The sequence below is a fragment of the Capricornis sumatraensis genome, chromosome 20, assembly GCF_032405125.1.
Source record: "Capricornis sumatraensis isolate serow.1 chromosome 20, serow.2, whole genome shotgun sequence".
In the NCBI taxonomy this organism is placed as follows: Eukaryota; Metazoa; Chordata; class Mammalia; order Artiodactyla; family Bovidae; genus Capricornis; species Capricornis sumatraensis.
This window is the reverse complement of record NC_091088.1, coordinates 25,043,236-25,060,038: the sequence shown is the minus strand read 5'-3', so window position 1 is coordinate 25,060,038 and position 16,803 is coordinate 25,043,236. Positions and strand designations below refer to the sequence as shown.

The 16,803-nt window shown below is 46.7% G+C and overlaps 1 pseudogene; it reads left to right on the top strand.

The window, feature by feature from the left end:
* Nucleotides 1-9,062: 9,062 nt before the first annotated feature.
* On the top strand, nt 9,063-10,441 carry LOC138096609 (protein ABHD18-like; annotated as a pseudogene).
* Nucleotides 10,442-16,803: the final 6,362 nt, after the last annotated feature.

Sequence of the window (16,803 nt, the reverse complement as noted above, 5' to 3'; positions counted from 1 at the left end):
CCATCAGCCCCTGCTTCCACTTGCCTTGGAAGTGGGTGTAGAGGGACAGGAGCCCCCTCATCCCCAACTTCCACAGTCTAAGATCTCCGGCCACCTGCCTGAATATCAGCCACTTCTTTATCAAAAAAGACAGGGCCTCCACAAACTCCCTTGAGTGAAATGCCGGGCCTGGTGAAAAGATACCGACCCCTACCTCCCCCAAGGCTCTGACCCACCTCGGCTTCCCCAAGGAGATAGCGCTGTTCCTCCAGGCAACCTCCTGAGGCGGGGGCTTGCGGGCACGTAAGGACCCCCATCAGCTCGAGGCTGCCGCTGTTCCCCGGCCCAGCCAGAAGAGGGCGCATCACACCTGGACAGGTGTAGGAAAGGGAACCTACACTTGTCCCCTCTTCCCTTTCCAAGGTGTCCCTCAGTGGCCTGCACACGTGTGTGGGCACCGACTGCATCGCGTGAGTTTACACGCACATTCTGGCACAAGGGACATCCAATGTGTGATCCACCTCCATATCACACCCCAGAAAATCCCACCTCCCTTCACCCGCCCACCTACAAGGCTCGAACTCACTGGGTGGAACTCTGCACAGCCCAAGTATTCTCTAGGGAATGTTATATTGACCAGTAAGTATTTTCCACCGCCCTCTGGGAATGTTGCTTATCAGCCAACATCAGACATTCTCTGGGGGAGCTGAAGATGCTGGCTCAGGTAAGGAAGAGGACAAGCTCCCTACCCTCTCCCCTCTGCAACAGATGCTTATTGCATCACTTCTAAGCCAGGGCAGGATTCGGGCTCACTCAGGGATTCAATGAAACTCCCACCTCACAGGTGTATCTGAACCACTCCAAGCATGTAACACACATGGATGTTGAGTCACACGTAAGCACGTGCACATTTACACGCTGAGCCATGCGTGTGCATGTGTATATTGAACCACACACACATATGTGCATTTGCACATGTATGTGTTGGCCCACATGTAAGTGTGCCCACATTTGTGTTGGAGGCTTCCCTGGTGGCTCAAACACTAAAGGATCTGCCTGCAATGCAGGAGACCCAGGTTCAATCCCTGGTTCGGGAAGATCCCCTGGAGAAGGAAACGGCAGCCCACTCCAGTGTTCTTGCCTGGAGAATCCCATGGACAGAGGAGCCTGGCACGTGCCAGTCCATGGCGTCACCTAGAGTTGGACACGCCTGAGACCGAGTCTCAGTCTCACGACTTTCACATGTAAGCACTGAGTCTGCATGTTCTTGGGTGTGTGTTGAAGCACAGGGATGTGAATGGACATGGGCACATTGGTCTGTGAGAGTAGGTCCAAAGAATGACAATCAGAGATAATGACAGGAAAAAATTAAGCACAGTCAGAAGCCAAAAAATAAAAAGAAATTCTTGTTCAAAACACTCTACATTCAAATTTTGAATTCACCACCCATCCATCCCACAAATATTTATAAGGATCTAGTAAATTTCAGGTAAACATCCACTCAGGATTTCCAAGGCTGTGTTATGAGGAGCAGAGCAGGGAGCTGGAGTTTTCATCAAACCTGAGGAGGAGTTCTAGGCTAGAAACAAAAGTATGTTTTGATAAAGTCAGGAAATCACAAGCACATCCTTTAACCTCTGCCCTGAAACTTCGAAATTAACCTGGTTATTCCCTGTTACTTAAGGAAATCTCAGGATTTTGGAAGACAGTGATAATACTGAGGTGGAAAATTCCAGAAAAGAGGTTTTGTTTTATTGTTTAAGGACAACATAGGTTTTTTTGTTTTTGTTTCTCTAAATGCAACATTGAAATAAGTCGTCCTCTGCCAGGAAATCTATCTTCAGACACAAGCCATATTTCCACCCAGGCCCAGCGTCCCTTGTCAGTAGACCTCCAAGTTCCTGGGAGTGAATTACCTGATAAGCTGGACAGCAGGGATAGTGACCTTGGACAAGTTACTTATGGAGCTTCCACTTCCTCACCTGTAAAACAGGGATAGCATCAGTACCTGTCTCACAGCATTGTTGTAAGGATAAAACCTGCCTCAAACAGATCCTGGTACGTGACAAGGACTCAACAATATTAATGTCAACTGTCATTCATCACCATCATCATCCTTAATCAGAACCAGCAGATATTTTATTTAATCAATGGAGTGGGGTTTCTCAATTTATTTCAATTCAGCACCAACACTAAAAGTTAAAACGGTTGACCTAAAAATTCAGAATTCCAGGGATTTCTCTGGTGGCCCAGTGGTTAAGACTCAATGCTTCCACTGACTGCAGGGGGCACTTACTTGTTCAGTCCCTGGTCAGAGAACTAAGGTCCTGCATGCCACAGGTTGTGGCCAAAAAATGAATTCAGAATTCCAGTTCCTCTGTAAAAATCTAAACCTCTAGGTCTGACAGGCTAGCATTCACCCCGGCAATATACAAGCTGCTGGTGACTGAGTTGTGGCAGTGCCCTCCAGCCTGCCACAGTCCCCTCCCGGCCCACTTGCTCATCTCCACTGCTGCCTGGCACCAGTGTGAACCAGAGTATAAGAGCCCCAACGTCCTGCTCACTTCCCATGTACTGAAGATGGGAAGACCAAGGCCACAGCAGGGCCCCAGAAGGCAAGGGCACCCACCCAACCCCTGGCCAAGAACCCTTTCCACCCTCCCCTCCTAAATTTCCTGGACCACAAAACCAGAGGGAGACTGAAATCTCAGCTCGGGTTTTTCCAAGCTCTAAGAGACAGATTCCCTCCATTCCTCAGAATAATGAGATTTCCAAAGATGGATGGGGCCATGAGTTTAGGGTGGAGCTGGGGTTGTTACAGGAGTATGTGGCTTGTCTGGACTTTAATGTTTTTGCCTGTCTTGCGCATTCTTTTGCATCTAACGTATTACCAATATTAAGGCAAAGTCAATCTATTAGACAATTACACGAGGGACCCCAGCTGCTACCATGAAACCAATGAAGTTATGACAGCAGGGCCCGGGAGGAATCAAAGCTGAGTAAAACCTGTCGAGGTTGCTGACAAATGATGATAAAGTGATCGCTCGTGCCAGCGCTCAATGGAAATTGACAAGGTGAACCTCCTCACCTAATGAACAGATGCAACCCTTGCTTTCGAGGAAATGCACGGCAAGTTTAATCTCCATGAGCATCAAAAGAAATTTGCTCCCACGTTTAGAAAGGACACAGACACGTGGGTGGGAGGCATGGCCTTCGTAGAAGGGACCCCAGTGTGTGATGTCGGGGTAGCAGCAGAGATGCTGGGGGCTTCCCCGTATGCAGTATCCCCCATGCACCTGCCTAAAAATTAGGCCACTGCCCACCTGTCCTGCTCCCAGAACAGACACTCGGGCTCAGATGGCACCTACGTCACAGGGACCCGAACTGCTCAGAGAGCGATTGTCTCCATGACTCCTATTAAATGTACTCAGTTCTGGATTCTTATAAAGTAATGTCAGTTACAGAACAATACCAGCCTGCCAGACAAGACACATTAGAGGAACAAGGCGGATGGTGAGGGGGTGGGGGGAGACACCCCCCACCACCAACCCTCGGAATACAATGCACCAGCTGCACATTAATAAATATGTAATGTTTGATTAGAAATATGTATAGTATTTTTCCCTCCCCAAATGCCGGTTCGCCCTCAGGCGGAAGACGGGATCTGGCCCACTCTGACGGGTTTCTTTCTTGCTTGCTTTGAAAATACAAACTCAAATGTTTTCCTGTCCCAGCTGTTTCCCATTGTTGCTGTTTATCAGCTTGAAGGATGAACAGTGGAATAAAAAAAACAGGCTTGCATTTCAAATGTGCCAGTCAGTCACTCCATTGTTCAAAGAAGAAAGCTTAATTGTCTGTGCTGGCAAACTTATTTTTGGTGAATGTCCAGGTTTTAAGAAAAGCTATTCAGCTGTGCAATTTGTTTAATACATGCAGAGAAAAGCATATAAAATCACACGTTTTCTGGAAAAAAAATGAAATACGGGGAAAAGAGGAATTTTGGGGAAAGAACAAGTCATACATTGAAGTTTTCCAACTTGCCTGCACTGGGCACAGTTTCGTTCTTCTAGGGAAGTCTTAGTGACCTAAACCCCACCTTCCCCGCCAATTACACCAACTTCTGTTTGAACACTTTCTGCTTTCTAGGAGTGAATGAGGTACAGACACAGCCCGCAAGCTCCTGACTCATCTAGAAAGTTGATTCTGGAGCCCTCTCCAGATAAAACTTCGGTGAGAAAAGATTTCTATGGATAAGGTTGCGTGCGTGCATGCTAAGTCACTTCAGTTGTGTCCAACTCTTTGAGACCCTATGGACTGTAGCCTGCCAGGCTCTTCTGTGCATGGGGAGTCTCCAGGCAAGAATACTAGAGCGAGTTGCCATGCCCTCCTTCAAGGGATCTTCCCAACTGAGGGATCAAACCTGTGTCTCCTGTAGTTCCTGCACGCAGGCAGATTGTTTACCACTGAGCCACCAGGGAAGCCCATGGATAAGGTCACTTATGCCCAAAGCAGATGAAGCCCTGTCACTACAGCTCAGCCAGACCCTGTCCAGCGGGCACACAGGCACCCCCTCTACCGGCTGGCAGAATCTATAGCTGCCTGTGGAGAGAACCCACCCTGTCTCAAACAGAAATGCCATTTACAAGCAGCACGGTCTTCTGCTTGGGTGGAAATTTCTCAGCTTATCTTCCAGAGGAACCTGGCCCTGAGAGGCTTTCACATTAAAGATGGATGCCAGGGATAGGAGAGTGATTAGAGCATCAGAATCGGCAGGAAGACCTTCTGCGTCCCTTCCAGACCCAGTGTCTAAGAAACTGCTTCAAAGGTGTAGATGACTGATGTGTGAATGGAGGATGGAAGACTTGATGGAGTTGAGGGGGTACCAAGGAATTGGGGGAAAGGGCCTCAAAGTAGGCGGAAATAAGAGCCAGTGTCACAACTTAGCCAGAGGGTGGCAGTATTACCCATCTCACTCTTTCTCTTCCCAAATTTGACCTCAGCAATGTTTTTTTTATTCTAGAAAGGTATGTGCCAAACCAGAAGAGGTAAGAGATGCAGGTTCAATCCCTGGCTGTGGAAGATTCCCTGGAGGAGGGCATGGCAACCCACTCCAGTATTCTTGCCTGGAGAATATCATGGACAGAGGAGCCTGGTGGGCTACAGTCCATGGGTCACAAAGAGCTGGACATGACTGAAGCAGCTTAGCACACTTGCATAGTATAGACATAAGTATCATTACAGCCCAATTCAGTACAATGTCCCCAGAATTTCTGAACATGCCATTTTTATGCCCGGTGTCACTCACAGCCACCCCATGAGGTCAGTGTCACCATGACCTCTGAAGAAAAAGAAGGGCTCCAAAGGGAGGCAGTGTTCCCAGGGTCTCACAGCTTACAAGAAGTCACAGGAGGATTTGAACCCAGATCTTCTGGGTCCTGGACCTCCTGGGTCTGCAAAGAAAGTCACAGGTGGAAAAGATCAACCAGATCCCACTCAAGTTCTCCTGCCCTGCCTCCTGAGAAACCTGTACGCAGGTCAGGAAGCAACAGTTAGAACTGGACATGGACCAACAGACTGGTTCCAAATAGGAAAAGGAGTACCTCAAGGCTGTATATTGTCACCCTGCTTATTTAACTCATATGCAGAGTACATCACAAGAAACACTGGGCTGGAGGAAACACAAGCTGGAATCAAGATTGCCGGGAGAAATATCAGTAACCTCAGATATGTAGATGACACCACCCTTATTGCAGAAAGTGAAGAAGAACTAAAGAGCCTCTTGATGAAAGTGAAAGAGGAGAGTGAAAAAGTTGGCTTAAAGCTCAACATTCAGAAAATGAAGATCATGGCATCTGGTCCCATCACTTCATGGGAAATAGATGAGGAAACAGTGGAAACAGTGTCAGACTTTATTTTTCTGGGCTCCAAAATCACTGCAGATGGTGATTGCAGCCATGAAATTAAAAGACACTTGCTCCTTGGAAGAAAAGTTATGACCAACCTAGACAGCATATTAAAAAGCAGAGACATTACTTTGTCAACAAAGGTCCATCTAGTCAAGGCTATGGTTTTTCCAGTGCTCAGGTATGGATGTGAGAGTTGGACTATAAAGAAAGCTGAGTGCTGAAGAATTGCTGCTTTTGAACTGTGGTGTTTTAGAATACTCTTGGGAGTCCCTTGAACTGCAAAGAGATCCAACCAGTCCATCCTAAAGGAGATCAGTCCTGGGTGTTCATTGGAAGGACTGATGTTGAAGCTGAAACTCCAATATTTTGGCCACCTGATGGGAAGAGCTGACTCATTTGAAAAGACCCTGATGCTGGGAAAGATTGAGGGCAGGAGGAGAAGGGGACGACAGAGGATGAGATGGTTGGATGGCATCACCGACTCAATGGACATGAGTTTGGGAAAACTCTGGGAGTTGGTGATGGACAGCGAGGCCTGGCATGCTGCAGTTCATGGGGTCACAAAGAGTCAGACACAACTGACCAACTGAACTGAACTGAACCCAAGTTCTCCAGCTTCCAAACCAGCACCCCATTCAGAGTGGCTAAGGACTGGCTGGGGGCAGTGCCTGTGGGCTGCCCCTCTTATCCAAGGGCTGGCTTCCAGTGCAACACAGGAAGCCTATTTCCCTGTCTGGCCCCCTCTTATGCTCCCCACAGTGATGATTCATTTCTCTCCAGAAACCCTTGGCTCCTCTCTGCAACCATCTCTCTCTCCCCGTGATAACCTCACATCTTGGCTCTTACAAAATACAGAAGGAGTCAACGAGAATACGGCTCATCTTCTACCATCAAACCTGCAGGCACACCTACACCTCTGCCTGCCCTTGACCCATGCTGCCTGTCTGAAATCAACCCCGACCTTTGAGTTCAGCCCCTCAAGGTGCCCAGGGGACTGCACTGCATCAGTCATCACTGCTTCCCTGCATCTTCACCTTTCCCTGCTCTGTTGCCACCATGAAAGCATATCTCAGGGTCTTCTGAGTTAAGAAAAATGAGCACACGAAACAACAAGATCCGGGAGACACATCAAGCTTTCCTGTCTCCCTGCCCTCCTGCCTCTAATCCCTGAAAAGTCATATTTTAGAAAGATGGTGATGATAACCCTGTAGGCAAGACAGCAAAAGAGACACAGATGTATAGAACAGTCTTTTGGACTCTGTGGGAGAGGGAGAGGGTGGGATGATTTGGGGGAATGACATGGAAACATGTATAATATCATATAAGAAACGAATCGCCAGTCCAGGTTCGATACAGGATCCTTGGGGCTGGTGCACAGGGATGACCCTGAGGGATGGTAGGGGGAGGGAGGTGGGAGGGGGGTTCAGGATGGGGAACACGTGTACTCCTGTGGCAGATTCATGTTGATGTGTGGCAGAACCAATACAATATTGTAAAGTAATTAGCCTCCAATTAAAATAAATAAATTTAAATTAAAATAAAAAAATAGAATAAAATAATAAAAAGAAAGAGTGGGGCTTCCCTGGTGGCTCATTGGTAAAGAATCTACCTGACGATGCAGGAGACACTGGTTCGATCCCTGATCCAGGAGGACCCCACATGACGCCAAGCAGCTAAGCCCCAGTGCCACAACCATAGAGCCCGCGCTCTAGAGCCTGGGATCCGCAACCACTGAAGCTCGAGTGCTCTCGAGCTGGTGCCCTGCCGTGGAAGAAGCCTCCGCAATGAGAAGCTCTCACACCACAGCTAGAGAGCAGCCTCCACTTGCCTCAGCCAGAGAAATACCTGTGCAACAAAGACCCAGCTCAGCCAATAATTGCCTAATTAATTAAACTATAAAAAAGAAAAAGGAAGAGCGAGTCCATCACTAGGTTGGACAAACGAGAACATGTCTACAATTCCAGAAGACGAGAGGCAGAGCGTGTAGGAGTGGGCAAATCCGCAGTGAAAAGCACCATAGCCAGAGCCGCTGAGGCAGGGGACGAGAGACCCAAAGGAGCCTCGGGTTCAGAGGAGACAAGCGCCGAAAGCCAGGGGCGGAGAGATCAGGAGAGAAGTTAGTAGACTTAGCACGCTCGGAACCTGCATTGGAGCCAGTGGAGCCCACCTGTCCCTGTACAGTATCAGGGACTGCACGCGCAGAAGGTGAACCGACTTCCACAGCCAGTCTCACCCTCTGATCTGCCCAGGGGAGGTACAGTCACCTTCACTCAGGAGCTAGAGACGTTTCACCAAACCTAAAGCATCTTGTCCTGACAAAAGTGCAATCCCAGAAACCCTCCAGTTCATTCACAATGAAAACCAAAAGATAAAATAGCTGAGACTAAACCTACCAAGAAATGTTCAGGACCTATGAGAAGAAAACTATAAAAATTTACTGTGGGACGTAAAAGGAGACCTAAATAAGTGGAAAGGCACAACCATGGACTGGATGGGAACACTCAATACTGTAAAGATGTCAGGCCTCCTCCATTTAAACTGTAAATTCACTACCATCCCAATCACTACCCCTACAGGAATTTTTATGGAACTGGATGAGCCCAAACTGAACTTCATTTGAAAGAGAAAACGCAAGAGAATAACCAGGAAAAGCCTGAAAAGGAAACCAAATTGTTTGGGCATTTGTTCTACCAAATATGAAAACAGACCATGAAGTATTCAAAAGAGCATGAAGCAGATGGGATTAGACAAACCAAAGAAAGAGAATAGAAAGTCTAGAAATGTACACATGAATATAGAGAAAATCAGAAAGATGATGGAGTTTTCAAATGAATGAGATATGATATCTGGTTCTTCATTTGAAGGAGGAAAAAAGTCAGATCCCTACCTCACATCATGTATAAAAGTAAACTCCTACCAGATTAAGACACGAAAGACAAATACAGAAAAGCATTAGGCAATACCACGTGTTGTATTTGATGTGAATTAGAATGACCCAATTCTAATTCAAAACTGAGTACCTCTCACTTCTCAGTTCCTGGGGAGACTGTTGTCACTGCCTTTGGGGCTCAGGAGGACGGCGAGTCCCAGGAGCCTAGGGAGCCGCGGGGCTGGGAGTCTCAGCCAGCTGGACGGCAGGCGTCCGCCAAGCGGCCACTGAATGTTTGTTTGCTACTGATGGGTGTGAGCAAGTTAGATTTTCTATACCAGAGACTACTCCTTACAAAACTTTTTATCAGAAGATGGGGAAGGCCAGAGGATCTCAGAAGACTCTTTGAATTCAGAAAGATTATTGGAAGTCGAGAAAGATGTCAGAATCTGGTTTCGAGAGATTATCCAGTGTACATTGATAAGATTGAAGAGCAACCAGATTGTAAGATCCTAGATGGAGACTTTGTTTCCCCCATGGCCCATTATGTGCCTGATATCATGCCAACTGAATCTGTTACTGCTAGGTTCCAATTTATTGTGCCTAAAGAGTGGAACAGCAAATACAGACTTGTATGCATTCATCTTGCTGGAACAGGAGATCATCATTACTGGAGACGACAAACACTAATGGCTCGTCCTATGATTAAAGAAGCCCGAATGGCCTCTTTGCTGTTAGAAAACTCTTATTATGGCTGCAGGAAACCCAAGGACCAGATAAGGTCCAGCTTAAAAAACGTGTCTGACCTTTTTGTGATGGGAGGAGCTCTTGTTTTAGACTCTGCAGCGCTCTTGCACTGGCTAGAGAGGGAGGGTTGTGGACCTCTAGGAATGACCAGAATATCCATGGGAGGACTCATGGCTTCCTTAGCAGTATCCAACTGGCCTAAGCCCATGCCATTGATTCCATGTCTGTCTTGGTCCACAGCATCTGGGGTCTTCACTACAGGCGTGCTAAGTAAATCAATTAATTGGAGGGAACTAGAAAAGCAATATTATACACAGACAGTTTATGAAGAAGAAATTATTCACATGCTTGAATACTGTGGAAACGGTTCTTTTAAAATGGGACAAGAGTTCGAGAAATGCTTCCCTAGCAGTGCAGACAAACTAACTAACCTTGATCTGGTTTCTAGAACTTTAAATTTAGATGTGATGGACCAAGTTGTGTCCCCCAAACCCACTGAGTGCCATAAATCTGGTAAAACATCTATCAGTGCCATATCAGAAGGACTCTTGTTACAAGATGCCTCCAAGATGGACTGCTTCAGTCACACACTTTCAACCAACAAAAGTAGCTACACAAGCTGCAGTCCTCAGTTATGCCACCTACTCAGTAAAGAACAAAGGAGAAACAATCTTCAGAAAGAATCTTTAATATTTATGAAAGAAGTTACGGATGAATGTACTCATGTAGCAAATTTCTCAGTTCCAGTTGACCCAAGCCTCATCATAGAAGATCCCTATATTCCACAACAGGAGTTCAAAGTCTACAAGAAATTTGGCCTGGTTGTGAAATCCGATATCTAGAAGGGGCTCATATCCGTGCTTATCTTTTTAAACAAGGACTCTTCAGGTGAGCCATCTATGATGCATTTGAACGCTTCCTCCATAAATACACCAACTAATGGGATCACTGTATGTAGCCAGTGGAGCCATCATGTTTCTTACGAAAGGAGCTTCATCCTTTGACGATGTGAAGAACAAGCAGACAGCACTAGACACTCTGCTGCTGCTGCTGCTAAGTCCCTTCAGTCCTGTCCGACTCTGTGCGACCCCATAGATAGCAGCCCACCAAGCTCCCCTGTCCCTGGGATTCTCCAGGCAAGAACACTGGAGTGGGTTGCCATTTCCTTCTCCAATACGATACACTCTACCTGCTGTCAACTGAGCCTGGGATTCAGTATTACGAATCAGTCAACTATTATCTTTAAATACATTTGAATACAGACACAACTGAGCGACTTCAATTTCACTTTCATGCATGGGAGAAGGAAATGGCAACCCACTCCAGTGTTCTTGCCTGGAAAACCCTAGGGTCAGGGGAGCCTGGTGGGCTGCCGTCTCTGGGGTCACACAGAGTCTGACATGACTGAAGTGACTTAGCAGCAGTAGCAGCAGAATGACCCAATGGACTGTAGCCCGTCAGGCTCCTCTGTCCATGGGATTCTCCAGGCAAGAATACTGGGAGTGGGTTGCCATGCCCTCCTACAGAGCATCTTCCTGACCCAGGGATCAAACCCGTGTCTCTTACGTCTCCTGCATTGGCAGGCAGGCTCTTTACCACATTGTTTACCACAGAATGATGTCATTTTGAAATCGTGTAATATAAAAAATTCTACACACAAAATTTGAAATTGCCCTCATGTGAAACAATTGTATGGTCAGGCCACTCAAGATGTCTGTTCTCTTGCTCTCTGTATACCCCCTGCTCGGCCAGGCCCTGCTTCACTCACAGAATTCTCTAATCCTCTTAATTATAGGGCTTCATCAGTAACTGCCTATGTGCTTGCCCCTGCCCCAGCCTCTAGTTTCCATGGTAACTGATGAGCCAACCTGACGTCAGATCCCCCTATAAATGGGGAATATAAATACTACCCCTTCTCCCCAGGGGTAGTAAAGATTGCTGCCACGTTCTGCCTGCTGTCTGCTGTGCATGGTAGGGCGTGGCTCTAGGACAGGAGTCCTGCTTCAGACACCCTGTTAAATAAACTTTTGCTGCCTCTGTCCCTGTTTCTGGACTCTCTTTGGTCTACAGACTGGGCATTTACAAACCCTGCAGGTCTGTGGGGTGCAGCCCAAAAACTAATCAGAAATGGTGGAATCTCAAAACTAGGGCAAAGTAAACTGAAACTACACTTACATGAGTACAACGTGGTGCAGCCTCTTCAGCAAGTGGAAAAAAGGACCCGCTGTCCTTTGTCATTACTGTTGCAACCTGAGCAGTGGTTCTCCAGTCACAACTTCCAACAGTAAGTTTGATGACTAATGCCACATGCCTTATGGCCACCCCCTCCCAAAAAACCAGAACCAATATAATAGCAAATCTGATAAAGATTTTTTTTAATTACTGCAAAAAATTATATAGTTTAATCTCTTAACGAAATCCTTCAAGCATTTATTAGGGTGGTAGCGCTATGTTTGTAGCTAAAATACCCCCAACATACATACACATAAACATAGAAAACTCCGGCGTAGAGAACAGAGGCAATAAAAGTATTCTGAGGACCAAACAATTACTATGATGTGCTAGTAACTTAGGAGTGTGTGCTCTGTAAACTATGGGAAATATTGCTGGAAAAAAATTCACTATCGTGATAGAGTTGCACTCCAGAAGACAGTACATCCACCTCACAAAACAATTCATCTTGAATGATGCTAACTCTGAATTAGCTGAGCTCTCTGGGATGCTTTGGTGTTCTCCCAGAGCCCCTTTCTGGACCCCAGCTGTTATGAAGTAGGCTGGGAATGGCCCCCAGCAGCCCATTTTCTGGAGAATTGTCCTCAGCTGATGGCGGGTCCTTTGCCCCGGAAGTTAAACCGCAGCATGCAGCAAAGGCAGCCCATAGCCCTGAGGAGGGACAGCTGCAGTGTGGTTTATTCCCACCATCACCGTGTCTCAGACAAGGCTGAGTGTTCTGAGGGTACCTCCTCGTGCAGCTCTTTCTCTCAGCTTCTCCTACTTGATCCCCTCCCCTACAGGATTTTCCAGAAGAGAACCCTCTCTGTTAATCCTGTGCTCCTGAGTTCTCATCTCAGGCTCTGCTTCTAGGGAACCTGAACTAACAGAATTGGGACTGAGTCGTCCTTGGAAACAGACTTAGAGAATGCAATTCTAAATTTGCTAGCCAACTAGCATGACAACCCCACTGGGAGTCTTCAATCGTCTGGGACATGTAGTATCAGCAGTTACCAAGGCGCCCACCTGCGGGGCTTCTGGGGCCTGGGATCCATGTGGATGGCGTGTGCACTGCCTCATGCGAGAGTTCTGAGGTTGGAGTGGTATGGGGGTAAAATGGACTTAGACTGCGGGACTGGGAGCTAATTGATGAACACCATCAATGCCTTCCAGGAAAAACCAGGCTCAGGGGGACCAGTCGCAAGGTGGAGCACACCATGAGAGACCGAGAGCCCTCGTGACAGCATCACAGGCAGAAGGAGCTGACCACCAGTAACCAAACCGCAGAGAAATCTCAACTGCCGACCTAAGCAAGATTTCTGCACCGAGTCGGGACCCTGATGAGGACGGCGTAGGACTCTGAAACTTGGGCGCGCGTCATCGGGATACATGCACCAGAAAACTCTGAAGCCTCTGAGTCTGCAGAAATGGCCCACTCCCTGGATAGCGATGAGGAGATTATGGGAAAAGCCTCTCTTAAATGGGGCTTGTAAGACAGTGCTGGTCCTCTTCACAGTCTGCTACCACCTCCTTCACTGACCACCAGAAAACTTCTAGAGTCGGATCTGAGCATGAGTCAACTGCGCCAAGCCTGCAAAGGGCCCGTGGGGTTGAAAAGCTAAAGGAGCTGCAGGAGCCCATGAACAGGTCCCTGCAGGACTGGCAGAGGGTGCCCAGGAATGGGTCCGGGGGATGCTGGTCACAATGCTGGGAGGAACACACAGAAGATAAAGCTGGATATAGAGGGAATGTTTGTTGATAAGTGAACTCTCTCCTTTGACACAGGAAATGGGACTTACCATTAAAGTATCAGAAAGCTCAGCAAGAGACTTCCCTGGTGGTCCAGTGGTTAAGAATCTGCCTGCCAATGCAGAGGACGCAGGTTCGATCCCTGGTCTGGGAAGATCCCACATGCCTGGGAGCCACTAAAGCCCGGGGGTCACAACTGCTAGAGCTCTAGCGCCCACAAGCCGCAGCTGCTGAAAGCCCGTGCCCCTAGAACCAGTGCTTCGCAGCAAGAGAAGCCACCACAAAGAGAAGCCTGCAGCGACAAAGAGTAGCCCCAGCTTCTGCCCACGGCATCTAGAGAAAGCTGGCAGGCAGCAACAAAGACCCAGCACAGCCAATAAATAAATAAATACAAATTTAAAATTTTCTTAAAAGCTCAGAAAAACTGATGGCTCGCACTAAATGAAGTAGAGATGCCAGAACTCTCTTTCCAGATGGTGGGAGAAAAACTCAACCAAGGCATAGCTGAAATGCAGTTCCTGGGTCAAACGGGGTGTATTTACCAGGGCAGCTTACCACAGTGTCACGCACATGGCTTGCACTCTCTGCTCTAGCAGAATATCTCCTTCATCATCACCCTTTCCACAGGACGTTAGTTTCCTGGGGCTGCCCTAACAATCTGTCACAAAGTTGGTGGCTTGAAAGGATAGAACCTTGTTCACTCACAGTCCTGGGGGAGAGAGGTCTGAAATCGAGGTGTTAGCAGGGCTGTGCTCACTTTGAGAGCTTCAGGGAGGAAGCCTTCCTCGCCTCTTCCAGTTTCTGGTAGCTGCCAGCAATCCTTGGCTTGCAGGCACATCACCTCAGCCGCTGCCACCACCTTCACATCACCTTCTCCCTAATGTGTCTTCCCTTCTTATCTCAGGACACTTATCTTTGGATTTAGGGCCCACCCTAAACCAAAATGATCCTATCTTGAAACTTTAATTGTATCTGCAAAGATCCTTATTCCAAGTGAGGTCATGTACCTAGGTTCCAAGTGAATGTATCTTTTGGGCAGGGGCAGAAAGGGACCACCATTCAACCCATGACACCTACCTATCACAAATGAGGATGCCTATACATCCAGTGGAAAACAGCACATATTTTGATTCTGGCCCTGGAAAATGGTAGCTCTGATTTCTGTCATCAGTTCAGTTCAGTTCAGTCACTTATTCATGTCCGATCTTTGCAACCCCATGGACTGCAGCATGCCAGGACTCCCTGTCCATCACCAACTCCCAGAGTTCACTCAAACTCATGTCCACTGAGTCGGTGATGCCATCCAACCATCTCATCCTCTGTCATCCCCTTCTCCTCCTGCCTTCAATCTTTCCCAGCATCAAGGTCTTTTCAAATGAAATCAGCTCTTTGCATCAGGTGGCCAAAGTATTGGAGTTTCAGCTTCAACATCAGTCCTTCCAGTGACTATTTAGGACTGATTTCCTTTAGGATGTACTGGCTGGATCTCTTGCAGTCTAAGGGACTCTCAAGGGTTTTCTCCAATACCACAGTTCAAAAGCATCAATTCTTCAGTGCTCAGCATTCTTTATAGTCCAACTCTCACATCCATACATTACCACTGGAAAAACCATAGCCGTGACTAGATGGACCTTTGTTGACAAAGGAATGTCTCTGCTTTTTTATATGCTGTCTAGGTTGGTCATAACTTTTCTTCCAAGGAGTAAGCATCTTTTAATTTCATGGCTGCAGTCACCATCTGCAGTGATTTTGGAGCCCCCCCCAAAATAAATTCTGCCACTGTTTCATTGTTTCCCCATCTATTTGCCATGAAGTAATGGGACCAGATGCCATGATCCTCGTTTTCTGAATGTTGAGCTTTAAGCCAACTTTTTCATGCTCCTCTTTCACTTTCATCAAGAGATATAAAATGAAGGACCTAGAATCACCAAAACAGCCTTGAAAAAGAAAAGCAAGCCTGGAGGAATCATGGTCATTTCAGACTTACTACAAAGCTATCTACTATAATCAAGATGACATAGTATTTGCATAATGATATCAGATAGATCAGTGGAACAGAATTAAGAGTCCAGAAATAGACCCACACAAAATAATCAATTTACTTTTGACAAAGGATCAGAGGTAATGAAATAGGGAAATAATAGTATTTTCAAATTTCACGCTTGTGTGCTAAGTTGCTTTAGTCAGGTCCAACTTTTTGTGACCCTATGGACTGTAGCCTGCCAGGCTTCTCTGTCCATGGGGCTTCTCCAGGCAAGAATACTGGAGTGGGTTGCCATGCCCTCCTCCAGGGGATCTTCCCGACCCAGGGATTGAACCCACATCTCTGCATTAGCACGTAGGTTCTTTACCACTAGTGCCATCTGGGAAGCCCATTTTCAACATATGATACCTGAAACGTAGACATCCATCTCAAAAGCAAAGATCCTTGACTATTATGTTGTACCATATACAAAAATGTAACTTGAAATGGATCATAAACCTAGATGTAAAAGATGAACACATAAGAATTCTGGAAGAAAATATAGGAGAAACATTTTTGACCTGGGTTAAGACAAATACTTTTTAGATAGAAAAGAAAAAGCTCAAACTGTAAAAGAAACAGATTTCATCAAAATTTAAAACTCTGCTCTACAAAAGATAGTGCTAAGAAAATGTAAAGTCATGCCACAAATGGAGAGCAAATAATTGTAAAATACTTATTTGATTAAAGTATACAATCTCAGTGAGGCTGCTGCTGCTGCTGCTGCTGCTGCTAAGTCACTTCAGTTGTGTCCGACTCTGTGCGACCTGATAGACGGCAGCCCACCAGGCTCCCCTGTCCCCGGGATTCTCCAGGCAAGAACCCTGGAGTGGGTTGCCATTTCGTTCTCCAATGCATGAAGGTGAAAAGTGAAAGTGAAGTCGCTCAGTCATGTCCAACCCTCAGCGACCCCATGGACTGCAGCCTTCCAGGCTCCTCCATCCATGGGATTTTCCAGGCAAGAGTACTGGAGTGGGGTGCCATTGCCTTCTCCGCGGTGAAGGCTATATCACCCTAAAGGGGGCAAAATTTGTTCTCAGGGGACTAAAAACCTTTTAAATATCATAATGTTGTCCCTCCAAAGAGCAATGGGGCATAAACAGATATGCAGTATATCCTTGGCATTAAATTTCATGGGGTCGGGGTGCAGGCGTGAGGGGAAAATGTCCAAAAAGACTCCAGGGTTGGGAGAAGGGTAATATTCAAAAATATATATTGAAAAATGCTGGATAAAATGTTTCTATCTAGAATACATAAAAAGTCTCTTCCAAATCAGTTATAAGATATATAATCCATTTTTTTAATTGGGCAAAAATCAG